The following is a 19,401-nucleotide window of genomic DNA, read 5'->3' on the forward strand; positions in this document are numbered from 1 at the left end:
TGTGGGGGGGAGGGGATGTGGGGGGGGTTGTGGGGGGGGTGGCGGTGTGGGGGGGAGGGGGTGTGGGGGGGCTTGTGGGGGGGGTGGGGGGGGCTGTGGGGGGTATGTTTGAGGGGGGCAGGGGTGTGTGTGTGGGGGGGGAACCGGGGGGGGGGGGGTGTATGTGTGGAGGGCCCGGGGTTTGTGTGTGGAGGGTGCCGGGTGTTGTGTGTGGGGGGGGCAGGGTGTGTGTAGGGGGGAGCGGGGGTGTGGGGGGGTGTGGGGAGGGGTTGTGGGGGGATTGTATGGGTATGTGTGTGTGGGGGTGTGTGGGGGTGTGTGAGGGGTGGGGCTGTGTTTGGGGTGGGTGTCTGTGTGGGTGTGTATGTGTGTGGAGGGGATGTGTGTGAGGGTGATGTGTGTGGGGGGTGTGTGGGGGGGGTGTGTTGGGTGGGTGTCTGTGTGGGGGGGGGTGTGTGTGGGGGGGTGTGGGGTGGGGGTGTGTGTGGGGTGTGTGTGTGTGGGGGGGATGTGTGTGGGGGTGATGTGCTGGGGGTGTGTGTGGGGGGGATGTGTGTGGGGGGGGGTGTGGGGGTGTGTGGGGGGTGGGGCTGTGTTTGGGGTGGGTGTCTGTGTGGGTGTGTATGTGTGTGGAGGGGATGTGTGTGAGGGTGATGTGTGTGGGGATGTGTGTGGGGAGGGGGGGGGGTGATGCTCATTGCTCAGGGTGGTAGTGCCGGGTAATGCCACAGTGTGCTAGCTTGATATCGGGGGTTGCCAGCAGGTTCCGGGGGTGCGCCTGGGTGAAGATTGTTTGCTGGTTTTCTAGCTGGTTTCTGGTGTGGCCGTTATAAATGACGCCCAGATCACCAAGTGTCTGACTTGGCAGTGGGGAGCATTGGTAGGTTGTGGAACCTCTGTCTGCAAGTTTAAAAAAATTAAGTCCCAAACGATAAGGCGGAAAAAGCTCCCCTTTCTGTTGGTGGCCTCACGCCGCTTTCTTGCCCGATATCTGCCTTTGCCAATATTGAAGAAAGCCAATCCCAAGTCTTGGCATATCTCAGCTGCTACCTGCACTGATCAACTTCTACCAATAAATGGAGCCCAGTCAATCCAAACCAGCTGAGTGTGATTATTTTTACATTTATTTACATTCTCTGTATACTGTATTGTATATATTTTATATTTAATAGTGTATTTTATTTTGTATGTTATTTCAGCTAGTAATGAATGCACTGTACTGCACATGTATGGTAGTGCATTTCATAGAATTTACAGTGCAGAAGGAGACCATTCGGCCCATTGAGCCTGCACCGGCTGTTGGAAAGAGCACCCTATCCAAGGTCAACACCTCCACTCTATCCCCATAACCCAGTAACCCCACCCAACACTAAGGGCAATTTTGGACACGAAGGGCAATTTTATCATGGCCAATCCACCTAACCTGCACATCTTTGGACTGTGGGAGGAAACCGGAGCACCCGGAGGAAACCCACGCACACACGGGCAGGATGTGCAGACTCCGCACAGACAGTGACCCAAGCCGGGAATCGAACCTGGGACCCTGGAGCTGTGAAGCAATTGTGCTATCCATAATGCTACCGTGCTGCCCAACTGCTACATTGCCCTGGCTGAAAATGTCTGAAGGAACCTAACTCTGGCTTTAACATTGATTCCAATGGGAACCCATGTTTCACTTAAAGCTGTTTCACTTAAAGTTGTGATTTTCAGGCATGCAACAATGACTTTTAAGTGAGGGCTTACTGTAATCCAAATTGTCAATCCACATTATTCTTGGTGGGAGAGATCGAGGTAATAATCTCAAAATTGACACTGCAGTTGAATGAAGATAAACTGCGTTCAGTTCAATAGCTTGCGATGTATTTTATATGGAAATTGTATGTCTTATATCACCCAGTTGTACTAGCCTATATCACAGCCCAGGGTCAAGAGGTGTCAGGGCAGCAATAATAATGGACTGTGACCCTGAATCCTCTGGGTAATGTATTCTGCTCTATAAAGTGAGCCTGGTCTAATATCACAGCTAAGGAATATTTGGACTGTGCAGTAATTTTTTTGAGGTTAGAATTGCACTGAATCATTTCCTGTATCACGTGCCTTTCCCACTATCCCAGCAGCGAGCAGGCCAAACAAATCTATTTTATGGCACTGCTCATTTCCCAGATGCTGCTGTAGTCAGTTATGGCACAGACGAGCTCAAGCACTGAAGGAACACACAGACAAATTGTGAGGTGCCAAAAGAAATCGGACATACTACGGGGGTCTGAGTTTAACAGGGCCAACTGTGAAGGTGAGTGTTGCTTATGTTATTCTCACTTGCAAGCTGTTGATTGACTGCGTGCGTTTGTTAATTTTAAACTAGTTGCTGTGGCTGAACGGGAAGTTTACAGCTCTTGAACACGCAAGGCAGACGTGAAAGCAAACAATAACTTCTCGTAGACATCTCCTCAAGACATTTCATTTTGTCAGGGTAACACAGTACAGATGTTTTTGTAAGATTGACTTGAACACCGCAACCTAAACCTCTAATTCGTCTGAATCTGTTTCTATATGCGCTGAACAATTCCAACTCCCGTCACTTTACTTTTCTACATCAATAGATTGGATGTGTTCAGCTCCAAAGGTTTACAGTTTCAATCCAAGGTCCCAGAGGTGAAAGAAGTAAGGTTTCAAGGGCTGAGACCAATTGTGAACCAGATGTTAAAGGGACTGGATACTGAGGATGTTCCAGAATGAAATTATATTTGCTGTAACCCATACTTACATCACTCCACCCTTGTCAAGTTACGCTGGCTTCTGTGCTCCAGGCCCTCATCCTCACTTTCAATCACTCCGTGATCTCACCACTCCCTACTTCTGCAATCTCCTCTAACTACATAGGATTCTCGAATCTTGCAGCCAAAAGGAGGCCATTCAACCCATCACGTCTGTGCAGGCTCTTTCTTTTCTTTCATACATGTTCTGGAACTCCGACGATCTGCTACTGCTCATTCCCCATTCCCTCTGGCATCATTGGCAGTGCTCCATCAGACACCATATCAATACCCTCTAGATGGCTGTCCTAGGGAAAGAGTCTTTGATGCCCCTCAAACCCGGCACCAAGCTCATGTTCTATGCAGCTGCAATGCTACCTGCCCTCCTGCCTGCATTAATGACACAGACAACATACAGCAGACACCATAAATCCTGGGTGAAACATCATCAATGATGCAAATTCACTGGTAGTATAAGACACTCTAATATCAGGATCCTCTCCCAAGTCAACATCCCCAGTATCCCAGTTATAACCAGAGCCACTCGTTATAACTAGTCAGCTACATTGGGTGGGCCATGTTGTCTGCATGTCTGACACAAGACATCCAAAACAAGCTCTATACTCTGAGCTTCATCACGGCAAGGTGTCGCAAGGAGGGAAGAGAAATGCTTTAGGGACGTCCTCCAAGCCGCCCTGAAAAATACAACATCCCCACTGATAGGTGGGAATCTCTTGCTCGAAACAAACCAAACTGGAGAAGAAGCATCCGTGAATGTGTCAACCATTTCAAATGTCCCCCAGCAGGCCCAGGTGGAGGCCAAGGTGGAGACACTGCCTAAGAAGAAGAAGGGACCCTCTGCAGCACCTGCCCCTACCTTTTGCTTTGTTATCTTATTCCCTATTTTCATCAATCACTTAAAGAAAAATCACTTCAACTTCTGTATTTTCCTGTGTGCATTGCTATCCAACACCTAGCCCACATCTCTCAAACATCTCTGTATGTGCCACAACTATTAATAATAAGTTGATAGATGAGTTTTGGTTCAGGGTGCCACCTGAAATATTAACTCTTCTTTTTGAGGTATTGACTGACCTATTTACTGGGCCAAGATTTGTTCTCAAAATAATGCTGAGCCGAATGTTCATTACTTGTGTGTAAATGGTACAGCGACTTTAGGTTATGAACAGTTAAATGTGCATATCCAAAGGTGGCTGGCGAATTGTGTCACTCTGCTCTTAGCTTTGTGAAGATGACATTTGTCACCTCTCCCTGAAATGTTGCAAATGTCGTTGCATTTGCACAACAGATACAAGCGAAAGTCACTGCAGATATTTAGGACCTATGATCAGTAGAGCAAGTACCACTTTAAGGATGTGATAATTGCTAATTACTGTCAATCAGACACTCTGGCACTGAAAACTGACCACTGCAAGTCTTGTTGCTTCAGCCTTTTAATTATTTGGGTGAGTTTTTAAAAAAAAATGTCAAATTTAAAGTTTAATTATATCTTATTCCTCCTTTATGTCCCTTTCTTCCCCCTCTTAGTCTAATTCCTCTTTCCCCCTCCTTGTTTATTACTCTGTACCTGATTTAACATTAAAATTACCCCCTCTTAAGTCCTTGCACTGTTTATTTCCCAACCCATAAATCTTATAGTATAAGGAGATATACTGTTGGTTGTCCTGTTCACTCAGCTCTCAAATGCTCTGGTTCCCGCACTGTGATACTATCAACTCACTTTCTGCAACTTGTGGTCAAATTTTTTATTTTTTTTTTGGAATTAAAGAGTACATGGACAAGGCCAGCTAATGACAGATGACCTATTACAGCAAAATTTGGCCTGGATCCAGCATTTTCTGTTTTTATTTCAGATTTGTAACAATTGTTCTTTTTTTCCATTTTTGCCTCTTTTGATTTATTAACAATAAATACTCTCCTTTAGCCACTAGATGTCAGCAACCCATATTTTGTTAATTTTGGATGATATACTAGTTCGGGATTGCCTGCTGACTGCCAGAAGCAGAAGGGAGGGGTGAACGTAACAGCCTCTTCAAAATGTTCAACCTGCTTCTGCAGTCAAATTAAACAATGCAGAAATCCAGATTTAACAGGATATTTCATATCATGTCCCCTCCTCCTTATCTACATTCAGTAACTCAGTGATAGAATTCATAAGCATGGGGCCAACTTTCACTGTATGCTTATGCGATTGAACTCTTATCGCTCTCTAGTATCCGCTGTCAGGCTGCTCGCTCAACGCACAGTCTTTGTTGACTTAAAATCTTCTTCAGCTCAGGATGAGGGAGATTGAACTCATCATCTTGAGCTCCCAGTCACAAATTCTACTTCCTTGCTACTCGTTTCACCCACTCTGGGCCGCTGAGTCAGGCCGAACTACACTGCTTACAATTTGGAGTCCTCTCTGGTCAGAACTGAGCTGGAAAATCTGTATGATCTCCAACATAATATACATCCATTGCATTTCTCCCTCCCTTCAGCTCTGAAGAAGAGTCACACAGACTCAAAACTTTAACTGCTTAATTTTCTCCACAGATGCTGCCAGACCTGCCGCGTTTTTCCAGCATTTTTTTATTGCAAATATCCAGCATCTGCAGAATTTTGCTTTTTTAATATACATCCTTCTATCTTTGCAATATTGCCCATTAACTTCCTACTTCATGACATTGAAATCCTTGTAAATGCATTTGTCACCTCCCAACTTTAAAAAAAAAAGTAGAGTAGCCAATTATTTTTCTTTTCCAATTAAGGGGCAATTTAGCGTGGCCAATCCACCTTATCAGCACATCTTTGGGTTGTGGGGGTGAAACCCACGCAGACATGGGGCGAATGTGCAAACTCCACACGGACAATGACCCAGGGCCGGGATTCGAATCCGGGTCCTCAGCGCCACTGCCCCAGTGCTATCCACTGCACCACATGCCGCCCCAACACCTCCCAACTTGACCTCGTCAACAATCACTGCACTGGCCTCCAATCCTCGGCTATTCAACAAACTCTTCTGCATGTTCCACTCAGCCATTGTCACAAGTCCTTCCTGACATCCATTTACCCACCAGCACATTCAGTTAATAATAATAATCTTTAATAATGATAATAATAATGTCAAGTAGGCTGACATTACCACTGCAATGAAGTTACTGTGAAAATCCCCATGTCGCCACATTCCGGCGCCTGTTCGGGTACACAGAGGAAGAATTCAGAATGTCCAATTCACCTAACCAGCACGTCTTTCGGGACTTGTGGGAGGAAATCGGAGCACCCGGAGGAAACCCACGCAGACATGGAGAACATACAGACTCCACACAGACAGTGACCCAAGCCGGGAATTGAACCTGGGACCCTGGCCCGGGGGAACAACAGTGCGAACCATTGTGCTACCGTGCCGCCCCTGTGCTACCGCGCCACTGCCGACTGGGAAATCTTCATAAGACATAGGAGCAGAAGTAGACCACTCAGGCCATCGAGCCTGCTCTTCAATTCAATGAGATTATTACTGACATGATAACCCTCAACTCCACTTTCCCACCTTATCCCAATGAACCTTGATTTCCTTACTGATTAAAAATCTGTCTATTTGAGTCATGAAAATACTTAACCACCCAGCCTCCACAGCTCTCTGCGGTAAGCATTCCACAGATTCACTGCGCTCTGAGAGAAGAGATTCCTCCTCATCTGTGCCTTAAATGGTTGACCTATTTCTCTGAGATCATGCCCTCTGGTCTTAGACTCTCTCACAAGGGGAAACAACCTCTCAGATTCTAGCCTGTCAACCCCACTGAGAATCCGACATGTCTCAATAAGTTCACCTCTCATTCTTCTAAATTACAATGGGTATAGGCCTATTCAACCTCTCCTCATAAGAAAGTCCCTCCATACTCGGGAACAGCCGAGTGGAGCTTCTCTGCACTGCCTCCAATGCCACTATATCTTTCCTTAGATAAGGGGACCAATATTGTTCACAGTATTCCAAATGGAAGGCACATTCCATTTGCCTTCCCTATTACTCATTCAATTCTTTAACTTGCTCCATGGTTTCTCCCCCATTTATTTCTCTGCAATCTCCTCCAGCTCTATTACCCCTATCCCAAGCACCAGTGCCCCAGGTTTGCGCTTCAGGGTGAGGTGCACAGAGATGGAAGAATTCCAGTCTCTACAAATCCTGACTGTTAAAACTGACTCAAACCATGGTGGAATTTGTGCTCTGGTGTGGAAATTGGGTTGGTGGGGACAGGGTGGGGGGGGGGGGGGGGGGGGGGGGCAGTGCTTACTGGATTGGAAGTCAGGATCCCAGAATAAATGAGGGTTCTGCTGATGCAGAGGTACGGCTGGATGGAACCCCTGTCTCTGGGGCAGCACGGTAGCATGGTGGTTAGCATAAATGCTTCACAGCTCCAGGGTCCCAGGTTCGGTTCCCGGCTGGGTCACTGTCTGTGCGGAGTCTGCACGTCCTCCCCGTGTGTGCGTGGGTTTCCTCCGGGTGCTCCGGTTTCCTCCCACAGTCCAAAGATGTGCGGGTTAGGTGGATTGGCCAGGCTAAATTGCCCGTAGTGTCCTAAAAAGTAAGGTTAAGGGGGGGGGGGGGTTATTGGATTACGGGTATAGGGTGGATACGTGGGTATGAGTAGGGTGATCATGGGGCTCGGCACAACATCGAGGGCCGAAGGGCCTGTTCTGTGCTGTACTGTTCTGTGTTCTGTGTTCTGTACTCCAGTGCTGTGTTGAAATAAATAATAAAAAAGGGATAAAATATTACTCAGCCCCCAAATGATCTCTTTGCTCCATCCATGCCAACCTATGTCACCAAATCATGCCCATCAACTACCCCCCCCCCCAGCCCCTCATATCCACTGTGTCAATCTATGTCCCTCTACCCACCCACATAGCCCCTCATGCCTCCATACCAAGAATGCTCATCCACCTACCCCGTGGCTCCTCACACTCATATGTCAAGCTGAGCATCTCAACCCACCCCCATGGTCCCTCAAACCCCCATGCTTCCCACATCCCCAAGGTCTATTGTAGACCTTACCGTCTTCATACCAGCTCATTTAGTACCCTTTGACAGTTCCTTGACAGCTTTGACAACTTTGAAAGTTCATTGACAGCTGTACTATTGTTTGACAGTTTTTTCCAGCTTAACAGTTCCAATGTGCTTGTATGTGCACAATCATGTTCAGTTTTAACAATCCTTACCTCTCTCAAAAGGGTGCCTTACCTCTTCCAAAGCTGTCCTGGGTGCATATCTAAAGGGATACATTACCATTCCGAAGAGGCATCTTGGCTTTTGAAATGTATTCACCAAGCTTAGTCCCGCTCCTACCTATCTGCATACACTGCATAACTCCATACTCTAGGTGTGACAGTCTTGGCCACCAAAATCCTGCTTCAATAGATGCAGAATTAACCATTCATGCAAGAACTCCAGTAGAATTTCCTCACCCAGGTTTGCAGCCATCACTCTTAAGCCGTCTCTTTCTGCTTGGGTATTAATTTTCCTCATGACTATTGAAAGTATGTGGATGTTTGCACATTTTTGCCTTTTTTGCTTTCTTTCTGATGATGTCTGTAACTGTTTATAAAGCCAAAAACTACCTCAATAAAATTGTGTATAAAAAAAAAAATTTCCTCATGACTAACTGCAAAGCACCTTGAGACTATTTTCATGTTAAAAGGTGCATTACATTTTATGTGCAATTCTACAAAAAGATTTCTAAGTGCAGTAGCGAACGGGAATCGCCGCGAGCTTCCAGGCGCTCGGCCTGGCAAGCCCAGCAATGCAATACAACGTAAATTGGTCTACTTAATGAAGCTTGAAGCCATGGCATCAGGAAACCTGGCCACAAGGTTTGGAGACATGGACCTGGAGTGGCTCCAAGGTGCGGCTGAGGCCAGGAGGGATGTCCTGTTCCCCCGAGTGTCCCAGAGGGTGAGCCACAGGGCAGCCAGTGCCACCTGAGATGAAGTGGCAGCGGCCGTCAGCTCGGACAGTGTGACCAAGAGGACTGGCCTCCAGTACTGCAAGAAGGTGAAAGATCTACACCTGGCAGCACGTGTGAGCCGACACCACCACCCCCGCCCGCTCCGCCACCTTTCCGCCCCAGTCAAGCATCCCCCTCCAACTCTTCATGTGTCCCCCAACTCTCCCTTCACCTATCCCCCTCCCGTCATCCCCCCCTCTCTTGAATGCCCCCCCCTGAGCCTTTCCTTCCCCACCCCTCCCACCACTGTGTACCACACGTGTGGCTTACAGTGCCCTTTCTCTTCCACAATCGCTAATGGAGTGCCCAGACTGGTGGAGGGATGTTGGACATAAAAATCCACATCACCTTTGAGGAATGGGCGCTGGAGGTGACGGGAGAGGCCGAGGGCAGAGTGCCCACCAGGATGTTGGTGCACGCTGCAGAGGTGAGGATCCAGTGGACCCCACCGGGAGGACCTATCAAATATGAGTTGTTAATACCATACAGACTGGCCCGTCCCTCCACTGACCACATGTCCACTCTCCCGCAGGTCATACAGCTGACAGCGCCGGCCCATCCCTCCCACTGACCTCATGTCCACTCTCCCGCAGGTCATACAGCCGACAGCGCCAGCCCAACTGGGGTGTTCCCATCCCCTAACTTGCATGAGATTGCCTTAAAGAGAACTCCAAAGATGCTACAATCGACGCGTTGCATCTGCCATCCCCACCCTCCACCAGCGCAGAGACACACACCGCGGTGGGAAACGTTATTGGACAGGCTTCTGGGGCATAATCTGGTGAGCACCACACAGGTGCTGATTCACATCAGGTGGAGGCAGGAACCCCCAGCCAGACAGCAGTCAGAGGTCTGCTGGATCCCAGGACACAGCTGGGTTACAGTCAGATGCTCAGCCTGTGGACCAGGCTATTCCAGAGCTGATGGAGACATTAGGGAGCAGCCGGGACATTCAGAGGGAGATGTCAGTGACACTCCAACAGGTCCACAGCTGTTTGAAGGAGTCCCAGAGGCTACGGGCACAGAAGATGTCACCGGTAATGCATGGCACCGAAGCCAACACTGCTAGGGTAGTGACCGTAGTGGAGAGCCTGGTGCATGACGTCAGCACCATTAGTGAAGGTGTCCAAGGCGTGGCACAGTTGATGACGGCCAAGGCTGAGGGTCTCGGTAGAATGTCCAACTCACTGGGAGACGTGATGCAGTACCAGGCTGACCTTGATGAGGTTCTGCAGGACATTCCTGCTCTCAGATGGGAATGGTCAAGGCGCTGCGGAGCTTGTCCCAGTTGCAGGTGAACATTGCCGAGGTGCTGCAGAGCATGGCCCAGTCACTGAGGAGCATCGCACAGGGTGTCAACATGATGATGCGGACGTTGGGGAGCTGCCATGGCTGGCAGAGCCAGATGGGGCAGGGCAACCAGGGCTTAATCCAACTGCCCCTCTGTCCCGAGGTGAACCCCAGGGCCCTATGGGCACTGACTGGGAGGAGGGGGCACTGGGTGCCAAACCAGACCCGTCCCATGGAGTGGCGATGGTGGCCACCAGCTCCCCCGGGTTCCGCCCCTCTGATGAGGGCACTTCTCACAGTCAGCACACGGGATAGGGCGGCATGGCTGTTCACGTGCCGCTGACAAGTGCACCGAGCCCTCCGGCCCCAGAGGGACGCCTGCCAGGAGCACCAAAGGCCACGTGACGTGGTAAGCAGCTGGGTCTCACCGTGGCTTGATGGCTGGCCGGGTCCTCAGGGTGTAGGGCAGGGTCCAGTACATGGGCCGCCACCTCGAGCATCTGTACTCACTGCTGCTGCCGCCGTCTCCGGGGCCTGGCTGCCCAGCCTACCAGCAGCACCATTAGGGCCTGTTCTGCGGGGTCTAAAATACTGTCCATAGCATCCAATATCTTGTGAGGAATTGGGAGGGGATGTTCGAGTGACAAACAGGAGTGGTTCTGACCCTGGGACTCTCCATTCCCCCATTGATCTATCCCCTCCGTCACACCCAGCCCGCGCACTCCCGGCTGCAGCTGGCCCCCCCTCAATGGACCCTAGATCCTGTACCCCTGACACCCGCACGTAATGTTACCTGGATCGGGCGCTGGTCCCCTCCCCGTTGCACTCACCCACCCTCAGGCCGTGGAGTCCCTGGTGCTGGGCCTCATCCCCTGGGTGTTGGGATCTCAGTTGTTGCGTGTGTTGTGTTGTCTCCTGCAGTGTTCAGGCATCATGGTTTGATTGCGATGCTGGACAAATACCCCTATATGCTATATGGCCCGTCTACCCACGGGAATCCACTTGGGATGTTTGAAGTGTTCATTTAACTATGATTGCCAATTGAGCAATAGCCTTCAGCTGTACGGCCAGAGACCTCAACAGTCGGTGGGGGTTATGGATGATCGGTGGTGCAGACAGGCAGGGACAAAGGTTTGCCCTGGAACGGTACACACGATCCAGGGGTTGGCATGACAGAGCCGCGCGTGACTGCCCCCCCCCCCCCCCCCCAGCAGACCCCCATTTCCAAAAGCGGCCCACCCCAGCCGAGGGTCCCCCCCCCACCTGAGGGTGCCTCCCCCACCACCCCGTCGCGCATTGGGGCAGCAAGCCCAGTGCCCCAGGGCTCTTTGCCTGGGAGTGAAAATGGCCACTCACCTCATCGGCTTCCCACAGAACCCCTTCTGCCAGGTTCATGTTTTTCAAAAGGAGTACTAATCGGCGCCAGCATGACCCCTTGGTGGGGAAGCCGCTGAATCATGGGATGCTGTTGGGGATATGGGGTAGCTCACGTTGATTGTATGGAAATAGGGCTTTAGTAGTGATTATTGGCTTCTCGCCATGCTATGGCGAGATCCTGATTTCACCTACGGGAGTAGGCCAGTTGCACAGTAAACTGTTTGGTTGCTGATGCCGTTTTCATTTTTGGCCTCTCTCGTTATTCACCAGCCTCATTGCGCTCTTGCTTAAGCGCAACAAGGCCAGAGAATCACGGTCTATGAGTAACTGTTCTGAAAGTGTGATATACTCATCGTCAGTAGATTGAGCACCTGGATCGGGGGTAAGATTAGACAAACATGTTTCATGAGTAACTGAACTAGCTATATAAACACTGAGGCTACAATAGCAGGTCAGGACTGGGAATTATACAGAGAAGAATTGCTCTGGTCATACTTAATGTTTTCACAAGTATCACTTCCTGACTTTCCAAAGCCTGCCCACCATCTACAAGGCACAAGTGAGGAGTATAATGGAATACTCTCCACTTGCCTGGATGAGTGCAGCTCCAACAACATTCAAGAAGCTCCACACCATCTAGGTCAATGCAGCCCGCTTGATTGGCACCCTTCCACAAACATTCAGTCCCTCCACCACCATAGTGACAGTAGTGTGTACAATCTACAAGATGCACTGCAGCAACTCACCAAGCCTCCTTCGGTACCACCTTCCAAACCTGTGCCCTCTACCAACTTGAAGGACAAAGGTAGCAGATGCATGAGAACACCACCACAGCAAGTACCCCACAAGCCACACACCATCCTGACTTGGAACTACGTACCCTGGAGCTCACTTCCTAACAGCACCGTGGGTGTACCCACACCACATGGACTGCAGCGGTTGAAGAAGACAGCTCACCACCACCTTCTGAAGGTTAATTGCAGATGGCAAAAAATTACATCCCGACCAGTGACATTCACATCTCAGGACAGAATAAAAGAAAAATGAAAAGAAAATTAAATGCTTCTGAGTTGTGAGAGAGTTGATGTTTGTTTTTTAGCTCAGGATACTTGTTTAAGAAGTCTGTTCGAATGCATGAAGGAAAAGGCAGATTGCTCATGCAGATGTAGATGTTGACATGGCAGTAGCAAAACACTGCAAATATATTGCCCCACCTGGACACAGGGCGGTGGGGGTGTCGGGAAACTGCGTGGGCAAGAGGGGTGGCAATGGGCACGTGATGCTATGACCCTCACTGGACTATTCTCCGAAGTGCCAACATCGGATTCTTTTCTGTGGATACCCACACTGAAAGGCCCCCGCTACAAGGAGCAATTTAGCAAAGTATGCAATTTGGTGCTAAAATGTGCGTCTCCTGCCATATCATTTCAAAACTATTTCCTGTCAGACTGTTTTGTATGCAATTCTAAAATAGTTACAGATGTCGAAGTGGATGCCAGATCTTCCAGTCTTGTGATGAGAAATGTATATGCTTTGGAAACTCTTAGGGGAGAGTAAAAACATTCTCGAGGGAAGTGTTCATAATGTTCATTGGCAAACATCCAGAACACACTCATCAAGAAAATTATTTCTCATTACAAACTTCTTTTAATATGTCCCTTCCTAGCTTTGAAAGCAAGAAAAATATAATTAGGGCACAATACTTGCGCAAATGCACAACCATTAACTCAGTACATGGGATTAAGATCAGTGATCAATTAGATGTTGTTGTTTAACCTCATATTCTTCAGCTCTAGGATCGGGCCAATTATTGCCCAGTAACGGATGTTGTGCTACCTCAGTTATTCGTACAAATTTCAACTGTTATGTGAGCAGAGGGGTGGAACTAAGGGAGAGCTGGGATCTGTTCTGATCACTGTGTGTAGCAACATTGCAAATGTGTTTGCAAAGAACGTTGTTGAGCTGAATCAAAGATTTGGATTTCCCACCAATTCCTGCCAGACATTTAGATCTGAGGTTATTTCTAAATGTTTACGCTTGCACAAGTAGGTACCCATGAAAAACGATATTTGGCCACGATCTTGAGAACTGATTTATATGATTGATTAGGCACTGTGGAGGTTGAATTCAGCCACACAGCCTCTGATTTTGAGGTCCTCCGCCATTACAAAAACAAAAACTTGCATTTATTTAGTGCCTTCAACATAGTAAAACCACCCACGTGATTCACAGCGGCCATGTAGCAGAAAGCTGACACTTGCTGGTTTCAATTCAGTGCATTAGGCCCTGTGCAGGCAACATCTTTGGGTGAATTAACATATTCTAATCACTCAATTAGGGCAACGTTAACACTGATTTTCGGATTTGCTGTGCAAGGGGGGGGGGGGGGGGGGGGGTTTCCCCCATTTTCTGAACTTGCCAGCTGAAGGAAAGTGAAAGGGTTTATTAATCTCTGGGTAATATGGCACCCCATGCTCAGTGCCCACAGCTGCTTTTACAATGGGAAAGGGCTTGTTCATAGTACTTTTGCAAAGAGTTGACTTTCTACACATGTGAGGTTTCATTCACACATTGGTTAGCTCTATCAGAGCAGTTTGGGTGCTGCTGCTTTAGTTGGGACTTCAGATAAATTGAAAGATGATCACCAACAGTGCCAGCAATATTGCTGCTGGATTTCACGAGCTTCGAAGGGAAGGTGAAGGAGGATCTGGGAGGGTGGGATAGCCTCCCGTTGTCATTGGCGGCCCGGGTGGACGAAGTCAAGATGAACATTTTGCCACGGTTTATGTTTCTACTCCAGTGTCTACCGGTCTTTTAGCCCAAGGCATTTTTCCGGGAGGTTGGATAGGCTGGTCTGGTTGTTTGTGTGGGCAGGGAAGGTGGCGAGGATAAGGAAGGCTGTGCTCCATAGGGGGCGACAGTGGGGGACCTGGCTCTTCCGAATCTGTTGCACTATTACTGGGCGGTGAATGCGGAGGAAGTACGAAGCTGGAGGAAGGAGTCGAGGGACCTGTGGATGCGGATGGAAGCAGGGTTATGTAAGGGGTTGGAGTTGCGGATTCTGGCAACGACGCCACTAGCCCCAGAGAAGTATTCTGGGAATCCAGTAGTGATAGCCACGCTGAGGATTTGGGGGCAATTCTGACAGCACTTTCAGTTGAAGTCAGGGTTGAGGATGATGCCGTGAAGAGGGAATCATGGGTTTGAGCTGGGGAGCATGTATGCAAAGTTTTGAAGGATGGGAGCAAATGGGGGTGAACGAGATGAGGATCAGTTTCTGGAGGGGAGATTTGCAAGTTTAGAGGAGTTGGGGGTGAGGTATGGGCTGCAGCATGAGGAGGGCTTCAGGTATATGCAGGTGCGGAATTTCGCAAGGAAGACCTTTTCTGAGTTTCCGGTGACACCACCCTCCTTGCTTTGAAGCAAGTGCTGTCGTGGGGGGGGGGGGGGGGGGGGGGGGGGGGGATTTTATTGAACACTTAATTATAATACGTGCTTTAACTGTGGGTTGACACTATGCTGACTTGACTGGAGACCTGAGGCTAACCTGACCAGACTATCTTACTACCACATGGTGTTTGTTCCAGTTACTGCTCACGAGCTCTGACTGTCTCAGAGGCTGGATCCCGAGAGAGCGGGAAAACTGGTGCCCTCTGGCTTTATAGTGGCCGTGTCCTCTCTGGTGATTGGCTGCTGTGTTCTGTGTGTTCATTGGTCATCCTGTGTGTTAATCACTGCCTGTCTGTGCACCATCATATACCTGGATGCATATTATGACAGAGGGGATGTTCTGGTCTTGCCTGAAGTTGAGGAGCTATTGGGGGTCGCTGTTCAGCACCATGTCTGAGGTTCTGCACATGGAATTGCAGAGGGTCCCCTAGAGGTCATATTCGGGGTGCCGGACCTGCCGGAGTTGTAGATGGGAGTGGGGCAGGTGTTTTGACCTACGCCTCATTGATCTTTCGAAGGCTGGTCCTGTTGGGGTGGAGGTCAACTTCTCCCCTCAGTGCCTCGGTATGGCGGGGGGACCTGCTGGAGTTTTTGGATTCCAGAGAGAGACTCTCGAAGGGAAAGATGAGGGTTTCCACCAGAGGTTGTTCATTTTGTATTTGGGAGACATGGTTGCTCCCAATGGGGGATGGGTATGGGGACGCGGTGGGGGTGGGGGGGGGGGGGGGGGGGTGGGGGGGGGGGGGGGGGAGGTGGTGCGATGCGTTTTGTTTTGTCTGTGTAAAAATGTAACAGTGTTTGAAATGTTGAAAATGTTGAATAAAAATATTTTTCAAGAAAAAGCAATAGCTTGCTGGTTACATCTGTACAGGAGAAACTGGAGCAGCAGAAAGGGCAGCAGCAAAGCAGCCGAGCGAGGAGGGGCAGATAGGAGGCGCAGTGGAGGGAGGAGGGACAGGCAGAGGAGGGGAAGAAGGAGGAGCAACAGAGGATGAAAGGGCAGTGAGGAGAGGGACTGAGGGTATGGGCAGTGGAAAGGACAGAAAAGGGAGGGGTAGTGAGGGGAGGGGCAGAGCGAGGAGCAGCAGAGAGCACTGCGGCAGAGAGGGGAGGGGCAGGGACGGGAGGGGCAGTGAGGAGGGGCAGAGAGGGGATTAGCAGAGAATGGAGCAGCTGAGAGGGTAGCAGCTCATTGACTATATCGGCCACGTAAATCTACTTTCCCAACCTATCAGAAGATAAGTCAGAACATGCCAGTTCTTTGGAGGCTCAATTAAGTGCATACAGTTGTGGCAGACTTTTGAGTGTTGTTGAAAGAAGACTGATGTCAGCTGGATATGGTGACCTGCTTCACCAGTGGCTGCAAAATTTAACACCACCGCCATCAACAATTTTGCCTCAAGTTCCTTTCAGGTCTGTGATGGAGGCAGTTGAAGGTCCCACAAATGTATAAGGCAGCTGACTGATTGGTTGTTTGCCGAAGTCTCCAATGTGACCAGTCAAAATGAGTTGGCCTTTGGCTTTATGGTTCTGGTTGGCTCCCTGCAGTGCAAAGATTCTTCAACTCTTTCTTCAACTGTATCGGTTTGGGAATAAGGACATCCCTTGATCACCCAGGAATATTTGTCAACTGCACAACTTTCCACTCCATTTTTCTGCGAGCAGCTCAAACAGATCATTTAGTCCATGAAAATAAAATAAAATAAAAATAAAATACATAATAGGGCAACAAGGTACATAATGTAAATACACAGACACTGACATCGGGTGAAGCATACAGGAGTGTAGTATTAATTAGATCAGTCCATAAGAGGGTCATTTAGGAGTCTGGTAACAGTGGGGAAGAAGCTGTTTTTGAACCTGCTCGTGCGTGTTCTCAGACTTTTGTATCTCCTGCCTGATGGAAGAAGTTGGAAGTGTGAGTAAGCCTGGTGGGAGGAGTCTTTGATTATGCTGCCCGCTTTCCCCAGGCAGCAGGAGGTATAGATGGAGTCAATGGATAGGAGGCAGGTTTGTGTGATGGACTGGGCTGTATTCACGACTCTCGTTTTTTGGGGTCTTGGGCTGAGCAGTTGCCATACCAGGCTGTGATGCAGCCAGATAGGATGCTTTCTATGGTGCATCTGTAAAAGTTGGTAATAGTCAATGTGGACATGCCGAATTTCCTTAGTTTCCTGAGGAAGTACAGGCGCTGTTGTGCTTTCTTAGTCATAGCATTGAAGTGGGTGGACCAGGACAGATTTTTGGTGATTTGCACACCTAGGAATTTGAAGCTGTCAACCATCTCCACCTCGGCCCCGTTGTATTTGTGCATCATCCATTTTAATATTGGATAGGATTGTGTCATGTGGGTCCTCATCCTGCCTGCTACCACTTGATTGGACGGGGTGTGTACAGTACTTTGCTTCCTGAAGTCAATGACAGCTCTTTAGTTTTGCTGGCATTGAGGGATAGTTTGTTGTCGTTGCACCACTCCACTAGATTCTCTATCTCCCTCCTGTATTCTGACTTGTCGTTGTTCGAGATCTGACTCACAATGGTCGCGTTGTCAGCAAACGTGTAGATGGAGTTGGAACCAAATTTTGCCACGCAGTCGTGTGTGTACAGGGAGTATAGTAGAGGCCTACGTACGCAGCCTTGCAAGGCCCTGGTATTTAGGATTATTGAGGACTATCGTGGAGGTGGTGTTGTTTAGTCTTACTAATTGTGGCCTGTGGATCAGAAAGTCGAGGATCCAATTGCAGAGTGAGGAGCCAAGTCCTAGGTTTTGGAGCTTTGATATGAGTTTGGCTGGGATTATGGTGTTGAAGGCAGAGCTGTAATCAATAAATAGGAGTCTGATGTAGGAGCCCTTGTTGTTTTCTTCTCCAAAGGAGAACAGTTCCTCAATCTATCCCTGAAACTGAACTCTCTCTGGCTCCTCACAGCTCCGAGCAGCATGTCCAGCAATAATTGAATTAGCTTATGCACATCTCATCCACACTCTACACCTTCCTCCTTTCTCCTCCTGAATTATAACGCACAAAATTGCATCTGTGCATCGTCCATTTTAATATTGGCTAGGATTGTGTCGTGCGGGTCCTCATCCTGCCCACTGCCACTTGATTGGACGGGAAACATGGAAATAAATGATAATGAAGTGTCTACCATAAACAACCACTGACAGGCACACTTGATATATCTCTGGTTCTCCCACACAATTTTGGAACACCCTGTTCTCAGTGTGTCTCCCAAATAAGATCGGAGCCAAAGTGACTGAGTATTGGGCCAAGGATGAGCTAATCAGACAATGCTCTTGTGAATTTGTGATGGTTGGCCATGTCTTGCTGATCTAGTTGATTTTTTTTTGTGATAATCAGTACATGGTTGATAGGAAAGTGCCAATGGATTTATCTAAATGGGCTTCCAAATGGAATTAAGATTCCATACAAGAGATTATTAGCAAAAGTGAAAGCACTTTTGGGCTTCCAAAAGGCATTAAGATTCCATATAAGGGATTATTAGCAAAAGTGAAAGCACACGTCAAAGGTAACCTTGTGATGTTAATTAGTTATTGGATAGAGGTAGGAGGTAGAGAGTATGCATAATGGAAATGCATTGTGAGCTGTAACTGGTGACATCCCTGGAGACCTGTACTGGGGCCTCAACCTTGCACTATGTACATCAATGACTTGTATGCATTAAGCAATAAGAAGTTGTATCTCCATGTTTGCAGGTTATATTGATGTAGGAGGCACAAAGTGAGAGCAGGAAGATACAAAGGGACATATAGGATAAGTGAAGTAGATTATGGTAGATGGAGTTCAATGTGGGGTAATCTCATTGAAATGTATAACATTCTTAGAGGGTTTCATTCTGAGAAACATTCTTAGAGAGTTCAATGTGGGGTAAGCTCATTGAAACGTATAACATTCGTAGAGGGTTTGACAGGTAGATGTTTGATTGAAGAGTCTGCAAAACTAGGGGCATAATCTTAGGATAATGGGTCAGACATCGCGAACTGTGTACTGGAGAAATTTCTTCATTCAGAGGGTGTAGAGGGTGTTGCAAGTTTTGCGAATACTGTCGTTGGCTTGGACGCAGTCTCTTGATTTTAGGATGATATCTGATCAGAATTGCAAATTTCTGCTGTGGGTTTTAATCTAGACAAGGGTACGTGTATACTTAAATTAGAGCGATGATATTTTGGTGCAAGATTGGGAAGGAATTTTCTTACAGAAGTGCAGTGGAATCCTGTGTGTCAGAAGGCTGAGTCAATTGAAATTTTCCAAGTGGATATCCATACATTTTGGCCAGCTGGGAGTATCAGGAGATACAGAGCAACTTCAGTGGAGGTGCAGGTCAACCATGAACTAATTGAAAGGTAGGATATGTTTGACAGGCTAATGGTCAAATTCTGTTCCAGTTTACCTGCAAAGCAACAGTGACAATGTTTCAGAAGTAATTCATTAACTGTAAGGTGCTTTGCGTAATGTCTTGAGGATGTAGTTGATGCTGCATGCACGTAAATTCTTATTTGAGCAGATGTT

The 19,401-nt window shown here is 48.4% G+C and overlaps 1 protein-coding gene across 1 annotated transcript in view; it reads left to right on the forward strand.

Annotated features, from left to right (window-relative positions):
- Positions 1–2,128: 2,128 nt before the first annotated feature.
- LOC119979031 (tetraspanin-18-like) overlaps positions 2,129–19,401 on the forward strand; it is a 147,498-nt gene continuing 130,225 nt past the window's right edge. The window contains exon 1 of the mRNA XM_038821003.1: positions 2,129–2,290. The gene's annotated coding sequence lies outside the window, so the exon portion shown is untranslated. The remainder of the gene's footprint in view (positions 2,291–19,401) is intronic.

This window comes from Scyliorhinus canicula, chromosome 15, assembly GCF_902713615.1.
Source record: "Scyliorhinus canicula chromosome 15, sScyCan1.1, whole genome shotgun sequence".
Lineage (NCBI taxonomy): Eukaryota > Metazoa > Chordata > Chondrichthyes > Carcharhiniformes > Scyliorhinidae > Scyliorhinus > Scyliorhinus canicula.